The sequence below is a fragment of the Helianthus annuus genome, chromosome 12 (assembly GCF_002127325.2).
Source record: "Helianthus annuus cultivar XRQ/B chromosome 12, HanXRQr2.0-SUNRISE, whole genome shotgun sequence".
NCBI classification, from domain to species: domain Eukaryota; kingdom Viridiplantae; phylum Streptophyta; class Magnoliopsida; order Asterales; family Asteraceae; genus Helianthus; species Helianthus annuus.
This window is the reverse complement of record NC_035444.2, coordinates 79,259,811-79,271,688: the sequence shown is the minus strand read 5'-3', so window position 1 is coordinate 79,271,688 and position 11,878 is coordinate 79,259,811. Positions and strand designations below refer to the sequence as shown.

Below are 11,878 nucleotides of genomic sequence, written 5' to 3'. Positions count from 1 at the left end.
CACTTTTGCCAGATCCGTCCAAAGAGTTTTTTTTTTTCTCAACTTGACCACTCGGGTTTCACAAAAGTTGTCGGATTCATTAATTTTTCTAACATTTTTAAAAACTACGTTACATGACGAGTATTTTGGATGGATCTGACAAGTGCCCAAATCTCAGGGACAATTTGGCCAGTTTACTTTTTCAATATTTTTATTGTTTTTTATTTACATATTCTTATCTATACTATTATAAAAAGGAGAAGTGATGTAAAATATTGTAATTTTATCATATTTACAAATTATAAAGCACCATTTACAAGGATGTGTAAGCCATTTTAGAGGGGTTTCAGCCAAAATTTTAAGACACCATAGGGGTAATAAGGGGATTTCAGCCTACATATTGAATGCTTCCGTTTCTAATGATTCATGTTCTGGTTCCTCATCGGCCATTATGAAAGAAAACCATAAGACAGAAATCCTACCTTCATCGGCCGTGAAACCATCCATCATCTATCCGGTCACTTTTTCTGATTCCGATGGCTCTGCATATCGCCAAACGCCTCCTCCGTACCCGCGCCACAACCCCTGCCGCCGCGCTTTTCTCAGCCGTTGATCGGAGCTTTTCCTCCACCTATTCCGATCTGATTCGCGCCACTCTCTTTCCCTGCGACGGCATCGGTCCAAAGATCGCTGAATCCGTCTAACAGGTTCGACTTGTTTTTTGCGGTTTGATTTTTTTGGTCTCCGTCTCTTCTACTTTCTCTGGTGTGTGCCTGGTTTAAGGGGTTTGTTCCTCTCTATTTGTTGAAGATTTTTGATCGATTATGTCTATTGTAGCAAGGATGCTAGTTACTTATTTTCATCTTTTTAGATTTCAACAAGTTTGTTGCTCATCAACACCTTGAATTGCATACATCGGTTCATCGTTTTATATGTTTGAAATTGAAACAAGTTCCTTTTCAATCGCAGGTTCTAGGTCTTGAAACTGAAATCAGAATGTTGAAATCGCTAGATCTTCAGTCACTGGCTAGGCTTCGATGGGTGAGGTTGTGATGTATGTTTCTTGCTAATTAACGTTACATATAGTTGGTTTGGTATTTGTTTGGTTTGATTTGAATTGATAGATATGTGCTTGTTTTCTCAGTCACTCGGATTGAAATGCAGATTGGAGCATGGCACCTGACCAGAGTGTCGTTTAGTGTTGCTAGGACTGGTGAAAACGTGATACCATCACTAGCAGATTTACGTACATCTGCCAATTTCTTGGCTAGATCACAATATTCATTTTGTTTTAACAATTGACTAACACCAGCCAGGCTCTCCGAAGCCGGAAAGCTTACATCCGAACGTGTCTGCGGCTGTAAATGGTGTCACTCTTGTTGGAACCCTATCTGACCAATTGTTCTTCGGGTGGCTCGGTGATAAACTGGGTAAGCAGAAGGTTTACGGCATCCGACCAATCATCTTTTACTTTCATTCTTGATGATCCTATTGGCAACATCTTTTACTCTTTCCTGCCACACCGTTGCATTTGATAAGACTAGGACATTGAGGACAGGGGAGTTTATGTGTAAAGCGATTGAGCCCATACACGGACATGAAGCTACCGCTTTTTGTTGCGTTACAACGTGTGAGAAAGAAGCTCTTGCTGTTGCTGCTGCTATGGAAAAAGGCACCACCCACCCGATCGGGAGGTATTGCTGTTGTTTATATTTTCATATATCATATGTCAATACTTCTTTTACTTTTCCAGCTTAAGTTGTATAACTTGTGATATTATGATGTACACAGTCAATGTCTACTTGATCTTTATCAGGGTAATATGTGATCTTCAGTCTTCTAATGGTATACACCCTTCCCTTACTAGAGGTATACACCCTTGTCCACCCTATTTTTTTATAATTATTTGTGAATTTGAATATATTCTAGGCTTTTTTGGGACTTATTTATCTTATTGTTTAAGTATGGGTGTAAATGCGCCGAGCTACTCAAACTCGGCTCGAAAACAAGCTTGAAACGAGCCGAGCTTAAACGAGCTCGAGTGCAAACCTAAAAACAAGCTCGTTATGTGTTCACACAGGACCAGCAAGTTATGGAGCTCTATTTGTATTGCGATTTCTTTATAGAAAATATGAGTAAGTTCTCAGATTTGACATCTAGAAGATTTCTCCAAGTAGTTATTGATGCTTCTTTGATTTAATTTTAATATACTGAATCATTTTATTGTGATATTTTTTTAGCTTTCATCAACTTCTTTATCTAAAGTGTGATGTTTATAGTTTCAAGTCAGATGAGGAGAGCCAAATTGCGTACTTAACTTGAGCGAGCCAATGAGTGAGTTGCCATAATTCTCAAAATTATGCTACAGATGCAGTGAGAGAAGCCTTTTTTATGCAAGTAAGCCCTTTTAGTTTTATAACAGTTGTTCGTTTGTTGGGGCCTCACAAAACACACACTCAAAACTCACTTAATAAACAAGATGTAAACCTATCGATGTGCAGTATGGAAAAAAGGTTGTTTAAGCTCAACTCATCCTATTCTGGCCTGTCTAAATCGGCCTTACCAGAATCTCCGGTTACAGTTTGACCCGTTCGTTATTTTTAAGTGTACCAAAATGGACTGGGTCAGGTTGGGTTTGGGTTGACCCGCAAACATTTTGGTGTCTTTTTATTGACTTCTTTGACCATTTTAAACAGTAATACAAATATACAATAGCAAACTAATATATCATAAAATAAAAAGATTTAAGAGGTTGGGAAATTTCTTATTTAACCTACATCAAACTATTTACATGTACATATACTTTTTAAATTCTCAGCTCACAAAAAGGCCATCTGGAATTGCTTAAAGACAACTTATAACAAAAGATGTGAAATTTGTTTCTGATTAGTGTGCAAAGTTTGCTTTCATTTGTGCACTCACAAACAAACTTGCTTTAAAAAAATCCCAGCATATTATTCATGCCATAATTAGGATTTAAGAACCCTCCACATACAAGATGAGAATTTTTGTAACTGGTCCCTCAAATTGGGGGGTTCAACCCGACCCAAGCTTGCTTAAAAAAAAATCCCATCATGTTATTCATGCCATCTCTCTATATTATGTATGAGTATGCTAGATGGGTGACTAAATGCTATTTGTCAACAGGATTCGTTCGAAGATAACAAGTCAAAGATTCTTATGATATTATGTGCAAGCCCGGATCCAAAGGAAATGCATAAGACAATATCGACATTGGAATACGGTGCAAAAGCCAAATGCATCGTGCGTGGGCCTCATACGCCAATTAAGGGTGACGATTCGTCTTCGTCAGATGTGATGTTGGGTTCGAGAATCGCGACTGCTTAGGTGAGTTCGTACAGATTTTACGGTAACATTACTGGTTTACGGTAACATAACGGTTTCATAAAATGGATAATGTCAGACTTAAGTAAAAAACTGTCGACGGTAACATTACTGGTCCAGTTGAGCGTTCTTGAGATGCTTACATTAGGGCAAACCATGTCGGCCACTTAGTGAGTTCGGCCAGATTTTAAGAACAATTCATTCTTTTGAAAAAGGTAATATTACCATTTTTCTCCGTTCCTTTCTAACAGAAGTACATTACCGTTGCATATTGTGGTATATACATATGTTGCCTTATGGATTGATGTATGTCGTTAAGGACATGCAAAAACTGAAATAAACTACGTAGATAGGATAAAGTCGGATATCGAACCAGAGGAGGATTGTGGAAAGCGTTATAAGGTTAAGTGTTGATTAACTAAGACGAAAAAAAATAAAGCTTCGTTGTGAGTTGATTGATTATCTAAATTTAAGAACTAAAAAGTGAAGTTTAAATCAATAGAGAAACAATGGTTCCTCCAGATTTCAGGTTTTGCAGCTAGATTCAGTTATGTGTTTAATCGAAACACTTACATAGACATAAGTGTTGAATCTAATTAACCAATTGTGATAACCAACGACTAACTACTCCGGTCAATACATAACGGGAGGTTATCGAATGATTATCAATTACAATTACAAACCCTAACCCCATGTCAAATATATCCCAATTACTAGAACTCTCGGGAACTGAATGCTTAGAAATTAAGGTTTAAATAAATGCAATTGTTTACAACCAATAAATCAAATCAAAGGTGAAAAGCATCGAATGCTTAGATCACCGAGTTATACGATTGTCACAAACACATAAAATTATCCAAGTTACAAAACCCTCCATCCGGAGGAAACCATAAAACGACTAGCCGCTCATGTTGGTGGGATGATCTTCCTAGGCGTCTCTATCTTCCTAGGGCGTCTCTATCTTCGTGCCCGTATGCTGCCGTCGAGATGATGTCCCATTGATGTGATCAATTGAGATCTATAATATGCTCCCCAAATTCGTGTGTATCGGCCCAACCATATTGATGATTATTTTCTTTAATCAAAGTCAAGACCCTAATTGTCGGCCCATGTGCATGCTATCGGCCCAAAAGAAATCCTACAATAGTTGCCTCAAAGTTCGTGAATGAATATATATATATAACGGCTGCCTTCAAAGTGAGAACGATGATGTATGTTGATGTTCTCTCTCCTTTGCCGTGCATGTGCAGCCTCCAAAATACCTCAAAGTTCGCACGCATGAGATGATGTTGTTGACTATTTTCAAAGAAACCAAACCCTCCTCATGTCACTTCTAATGATGAATGATGATATTTATTGATGATGTCAAACTTCTCAAAACCAAATCCCCCCATGTCTGCTACATGTTCGTGTATATTATTATTTTTTAATTCCCTCCAACCATCCAAAACAATACACTCATGCGGCCCTTTATCCTTTCAACCGTAGCTTACGGTTAAAATCGTAAGTTACGGTTTCCACTTTCTGTCCAATGTTCCATTCCAAACTGTAGGTTACGTAAGGTATACCGTAGGCTACGTTTATTTGTTGTGACTCTACTAAAGACTTGATTTCAACTTTCATTTAATTACTCACAAGCCCCTAGACTTTATTCTCTCATATATCTTGTGTTCTTTGTGCATCCAAACTACCTTTCGACCCGAGTCAAGTACCGTGTAACATGATATCTCCTTAATAATCATCCGTGCTTGTCCTGTTTCATCACTAAACTCTCTAACTTCGTCGATTTAGACAGTTAACCTGTAAAACCACTAAAGCTCGTAGTTATCACATTCAAGACATGTAATCGCTTAATACACAATAAGACACGTATTTTAACACCCTTAATTCTCATGTTTTGCACTCTCATCACATCCCCACACTTAACATTGATTGTCCTCAAGCAACCATCATAAACATTACTCACCTTATTAACAAATCACCATTAAATCCCGTACCGACTTAGCAATTTAAGGTCCCAAGTCATACTCGTCCCATAGACTGACACAATCGAGATTGACAATCTAACAGATAATTGATACGCATTTAAAACAACTTAAGACTTGCCTAACTAAAACTAACATGCTTATGATACTACACACATGCCACACGCCCCTCACAATAATCACTCCTCTCGGCTTAATCAAGACTAGCGTGTAATGTGCTAGTATATATTACACTCAAAACCAAATATGCTACCTTGCAATCATAAGCTTGTATAGCAATCACACCTCCACTGTATCAAATAACGTAGCACATATCAAAAGGACTTTTGGGTTTTGGGTTAAGGGTAAAGGTAAGGAAATATTTTTGGATTTTTTGCATTTATTGGCGAACACAAATGAAGAAACCAAACCATGACAACTTATTCACAATAATATTAACACTTTGGGTATTTTCGACCCATTTATTTAACACGAACATAATACTAATTTTTTTTCTTTTTCTTCCTTTTCTCTTTTTTTTTCTTTTTTTTTCTTTTCAATAAATATCTAACACACAATTGTCATTCATGGTTGGTAATCAAACGGGTCAAACAAGGTGTAACAAACGAAAGGTGAAAGGCTCAACATGGTTAACTAAGGTGGGATGGATAAACAATCAACATACGAAACAATGAAGTGATCCTAATTCCTTTATCATCTATGTGCATACGCAAAACCACAGTCTTGGCACGTATCAAACCACACAAGTTCTAACACAAAGCAACATATGGCCTACTCTCAACAAATGAACATTCATTGTAATTCAACTATCAATCTAGCAGGCTCAAATATCTCACCGCATAAAAGGAATATGGGTTGCCGACACGTAGCATGTGTAATTCCTAAAGCATGTTACCCCTAGTTAGGCATCTCTTCACAACTATTTTCTAAAAACCTGTCAGAAATACTCTCATGAAACTTAAAGGGACAACCATGACTAGGGATCTAAGTTAGTTTAATATCAGTAGGAATTCTTTAGCAATTGAAAATGTCGGTTTTCATGTAGTTCAAGCATACTTGAGACAAAAAATTTTAAAAATTTTTCAATTTTTCCAATTTCAACCAATTCAAGCATTTCAAGATCACAATCTTACCAACCCTCTCTCGAGTTACCACATCCCCACACTTGGGATACATTGTCCCCAATGTATGGTGCAATTTATTATCTAAACTCGAGAGATACCACCGCAAACCATGAACGGCTAATAACCAACTCGACTCGACACATAACACCATTCCCAACACAAAAATTTCACACCACCAAGTACACGAAAACAAATAAAACACAGGATAGATAAACACATGCACCTCATCAGAAAACAAGTGAGTGTCCGTGGCGGTGTAACTGCTGCGACCAGACAGGGCCGTAAACATCTCTTGGATTCTCTGATATCTCATCGGGGATGTTGCCAAACATCCCCACACTCGACTCATTGCATCCGCAAGAATTAACGTAGTAACCTGCCAAAACAAAACACACACCAAAACAAAACCAAAACAAAGTACAAACTCTACATCCTCGGGCTGCCTCCCGAGAGCGCTAAGTTTTAGGTCTTCGGCTAGACCGTACCTGATGTGCGCTACGGTGGTCTCAGTGCACATTTACCCCTTGTATTTCCCATGAATGCACGGTACCTGACATCACTGATCCAGCGGGGTCTAATTTTGATCAAGATGTCCAATGAAGCACTGCAATCCGACCTCAATCCACACTTTCCTATCGAGTTCCCAACATACACTCGATAGTTTACTCTCCATAAGCGTTTCTTTTTATTCAATATCAGCAGATAAGTTGGATTATTGCACAACCACTTTATGATGATCCGTCCAATATCCTTCACCGTCATCTTCCTCATCTCTATATGTGCATCCCCACACTTATTTTGTGGAATGTCTTCTTTCACCTCATCACCTTCAATAATTTTCTCCACATCTGACTGTTCAACAATTGAGAGAATCACCGGTGTGGTATTAACCTCCACAACCTCATCCCTTACTTGAGAAGGAGACATCTGTAGAGACACCCATCTATCCCTGGCTTGGCGTTTTTCCATTGGAGTCATTCTTGGCCCATCATCCTTCACTTCAGCCATCAAAAGGTTATACTTCGTAATCCACATCTCCAACTGGTCCTCTATTGATAGGTCAGGTTTCGCCAATTGCTCTTCAATGTATGCCAGTTCTCGTTGTCTCATATATTCCATAAGACTTCTAAATTGGGGTGATTGATAGTAACTAGGTGATTGGGGTGCACATTCAGACTCACCCTGATCAACTGTATACTGGGTATGATAGGCATCCTGATAGTGTACCGGATGGTCTTCATAAGAAATTGTGAGTATTCATCATAATAATCGTCATACTCCGCTTGGTAACTCACGCCTTGTACCATCCCCGGATCATAGCTACTCTCATACCATGTCTGCTCATCATAACAACAATCCGTATCCAATTGGTAATCATATGCAACTCGCTACGAATCAGAGTAAGAATAGTATGGGTGGACATGATCATCAGAATAAAAATCCAACTCATTTGCTCTCCTCTGTTCTTCTTCACACATTTTCCGGAACACAGGACAATCGTCACGCGTGTGACATGGACTACCACAACCTCGGCATGACCAGTAAGCACTTTCCATAATAAGATCTGCAATAAATCTGCACAGACAAAACTAGTATACCCAAGGTAAAAGCAAACAGTGGAATATGTGACGAATAAAATACTATTTTTGGATTTTGTTTTCTTTGATTTTTTTTTTTGAAATTTTTTTAATCTATTTTAATAAAAACTTAACACTAAACACTTTTCGCACGCCTCCCCGGCAACGGCGCCATTTGATGTCTGTCGTTAAGGACATGCAAAAACCGAAATAAACTACGTAGATAGGATACAGTCGGATATCGAACCAGAGGAGGATTGTGGAAAGCGTTATAAGGTTAAGTGTTGATTAACTAAGATGAAAAAAAAATAAAGCTTCGTGGTGAGTTGATTGATTATCTAAATTTACGAACTAAAAAGTGACGTTTAAATCAATAGAGAAACAATGGTTCCTCCAGATTTCAGGTTTTGCAGCTAGATTCAGTTATGTGTTTAATCGGAACACTTACATAGACATAAGTGTTGAATCTAATTAACCAATTGTGATAACCAACGACTAACTACACCGGTCAATACATAACATAACGGGAGGTTATCGAATGATTATCAATTACAGTTACAAACCCTAACCCCATGTCAAATATATCCCAATTACTAGAACTCTCGGAAACTGAATGCTTAGAAATTAAGGTTTAAATAAATGCAATTGTTTACAACCAATAAATCAAATCAAAGGTGAAAAGCATCGAATGCTTAGATCACCGAGTTATACGATTGTCACAAACACATAAACTTATCCAAGTTACAAAACCCTCCATCCGGAGGAAACCATAAAACGACTAGCCGCTCATGTTGGTGGGATGATCTTCCTAGGCGTCTCTATCTTCCTAGGGCGTCTCAATCTTCGTGCCCGTATGCTACCGTCGAGATGATGTTCCGTTGATGTGATCAATTGAGCTCTATAATATGCTCCCCAAATTCGTGTGTATCGGCCCAACCATATTGATGATTATTTTCTTTAATCAAAGTCAAGACCCTAATTGTCGGCCCATGTGCATGCTATCGGCCCAAAAGAAATCCTACAATAGTTGCCTCAAAGTTCGTGAATGAATATATATATATAACGGCTGCCTTCAAAGTGAGAATGATGATGTATGTTGATGTTCTCTCTCCTTTGCCGTGCATGTGCAGCCTCCAAAATACCTCAAAGTTCGCACGCATGAGATGATGTTGTTGACTATTTTCAAAGAAACCAAACCCTCCTCATGTCACTTCTAATGATGAATGATGATATTTATTGATGATGTCAAACTTCTCAAAACCAAATCCCCTCATGTCTGCTACATGTTCGTGTATATTGTTATTTTTTAATTCCCTCCAACCATCCAAAACAATACACTCATGCGGCCCTTTATCCTTTCAACCGTAGCTTACGGTTAAAATCGTAAGTTACGGTTTCCACTTTCTGTCCAATGTTCCATTCCAAACTCTAGGTTACGTAAGGTATACCGTAGGCTACGTTTATTTGTTGTGACTCTACTAAAGAATTGATTTCAACTTTCATTTAATTACTCACAAGCCCCTAGACTTTATTCTCTCATATATCTTGTGTTCTTTGTGCATCCAAACTACCTTTCGACCCGAGTCAAGTACCGTGTAACATAATATCTCCTTAATAATCATCCGTGCTTGTCCTGTTTCATCACTAAACTCTCTAACTTCGCCGATTTAGATAGTTAACCTGTAAAACCACCAAATCTCGTAGTTATCACATTCAAGACATGTAATCGCTTAAAACACAATAAGACACGTATTTTAACACCCTTAATTCTCATGTTTTGCACTCTCCATCATGGATGCCTCCAAGTTAATTTTGTATATATATAGTGGTTAATTATTATTTTTGTTTGTTGTTAGTTCAGCTGATTGGCCAAGGCTTAATGTCCTTTTTGATAAAAGTTTATGGATGCCTCCAAGTTAATTTTGTATATATATAGTGGTTAATTATTATTTTTGTTTGTTGTTAGTTCAGCTGATTGGCCAAGGCTTAATGTCCTTTTTGATAAAAGTTTTCGTCATTTGCTTTAGACGAAGGAAGAGAGGGTTCAAAATTTGTATCTTACCAAGTTTTATCTGAGTTTCATGGTAGAGATAAATGGACGTATATCATTGAAGTATATTATTTGAGAACGGGATTGGATCGAAGTATATGGACATGTACAAATTTATGCTCCCTAATATCATATATGACAATAACGTTGTAAAAAAACCTACTTTCGATGTTTTGATGAAAATTTGTTGCGGTTTAATAAATCTAACTCTTTATATTGAGCTTGTAGATTTTCTTTGCATGCTTGTGACCTTATACGTTCTTCGTCTATTTTTAATTGAATGGAATAAAATGTTAGAAATCCGAAATGGGTTGTGGTTCGTAATAGACGTCATAAATGAATCTGATATCAGTCGGGACACCCGCCGCAACGCGCGGGCATTCCCACTAGTAACTTAAAAAAACGGTTTTTCAATATAAATGTCTTATTTTAATTTTTTTAAATAGTTTCTTATCACCCAACAATAATTTTTATTACAGGCAAAATGATATTTTATTATATTAGGGTGGAGGGTATAGTCAATCACTCTAGGGTGTTTGAGTGAAATCCTACCCAATAATATTATGCCATGTCAACTTCCCATTTCACTCCCTATTTTGCACTCAATCAGGGGGTATAGTCAATCACCCTAGTGTATTTGAGTAGATTAAAAAATAAAAAATTGTGATTGGTTGAAAGGGGTTGGGACCCACCATTAAACCTCTCTCCCTCCTCTTCCCACATCGGTGAATATACACCGAAATCATTCAAACTTGCGGTGAGTCAAACAAGGCGGGGCAGTCACCGATCGGTGAACTCCATTCACCGAATAGGTTTACCGAGCCTATACCCTCCACCCTTATATACTAAATCACATCTTGCAATTGTAACAACAGTAATTTAGAAACTATAAGAGATAGTGTACAAGAGCATTAAGCATACATAGAGATTATTCTAAAGGAACATGTATGTGACTTAATGCTCTTTTGCAAGTTTGTTCTTGGACATGGTTAGTTTTTGTTTTCATTTTCGTACCATGACACAAATGTCAGTCAGCCAGTCAGGTTAAAAATATAAATTTTGTTATATTATTTGACTGAATGAGCAAAACATATTTATAAGTTGTGTTTTTAACGAGAAATATTTTCTCTCATGAAATGTTTGTTTTCTTAAATCATATTTATTCATTTTCTTTAGTTATCACAATGTGTTGGACAACTATTTTATATTTTACTAGGTTAGAACCCCGTGTATTACACGGGTTGAATAAATATAATTTTATATATTAAATAATAAAAAGTTATATCTTTATGAACCCCGTGTATTGTACTGTACGGGTTAAATAAATATAATTTTATATATCAAATAAAAAAAAGTTATATCTTTAAAAACCATATGTATTACACAGATTAAATAAATGTAATTTTGTATACGAAATACTAAAAACGCCGTATCTTTAAAAACCCGTGTATAATCGGGTTGAATAAATTTACCAAATAATAAAAATTACATCCTTAAAAACCCCGTATATTACACGTGTTGAATAGATCTTAAAAAGAGTTATATCTTTAAAAACCATGCGTATTACACAGATTAAATAAATATAATTTATATATTAAATACTAAAAACGTCGTATCCTTAAAAACCGTGTATAGTCAGGTTGAAAATCTACCAAATAATAAAAAAAGTATATACTTAAAAAAACCACGTGTTGAATAAATCTAATTTTACATAGCAAATGATAAAAAAATTACGTATATCTTTAAAAACTTCGTGTATTACACGGGTTATATAAATGTAACTTTGTATAGTAAATAATAAAAAATATATTTTTAAAA

General features: G+C 36.8%; 1 long non-coding RNA gene across 15 annotated transcripts; it reads left to right on the top strand.

Moving 5' to 3' along the window:
• The first annotated feature begins 335 nt into the window (after window positions 1-335).
• On the top strand, window positions 336-10,255 carry LOC110908897. Of its 15 annotated transcripts, XR_004875288.1 has the most exons (8): window positions 336-686; window positions 949-1,033; window positions 1,124-1,192; window positions 1,292-1,673; window positions 1,771-1,848; window positions 2,060-2,114; window positions 2,259-2,376; window positions 3,127-3,443. It is a non-coding gene; the product is annotated as an uncharacterized LOC110908897 (long non-coding RNA). The 15 variants fall into 15 exon arrangements; XR_004875281.1 differs by adding an exon at window positions 9,982-10,255 and having other exon boundaries at window positions 949-1,673; window positions 3,127-3,327; XR_004875280.1 differs by adding an exon at window positions 9,977-10,255 and having other exon boundaries at window positions 949-1,673; window positions 3,127-3,327.
• The last annotated feature ends 1,623 nt before the right edge of the window (window positions 10,256-11,878 follow it).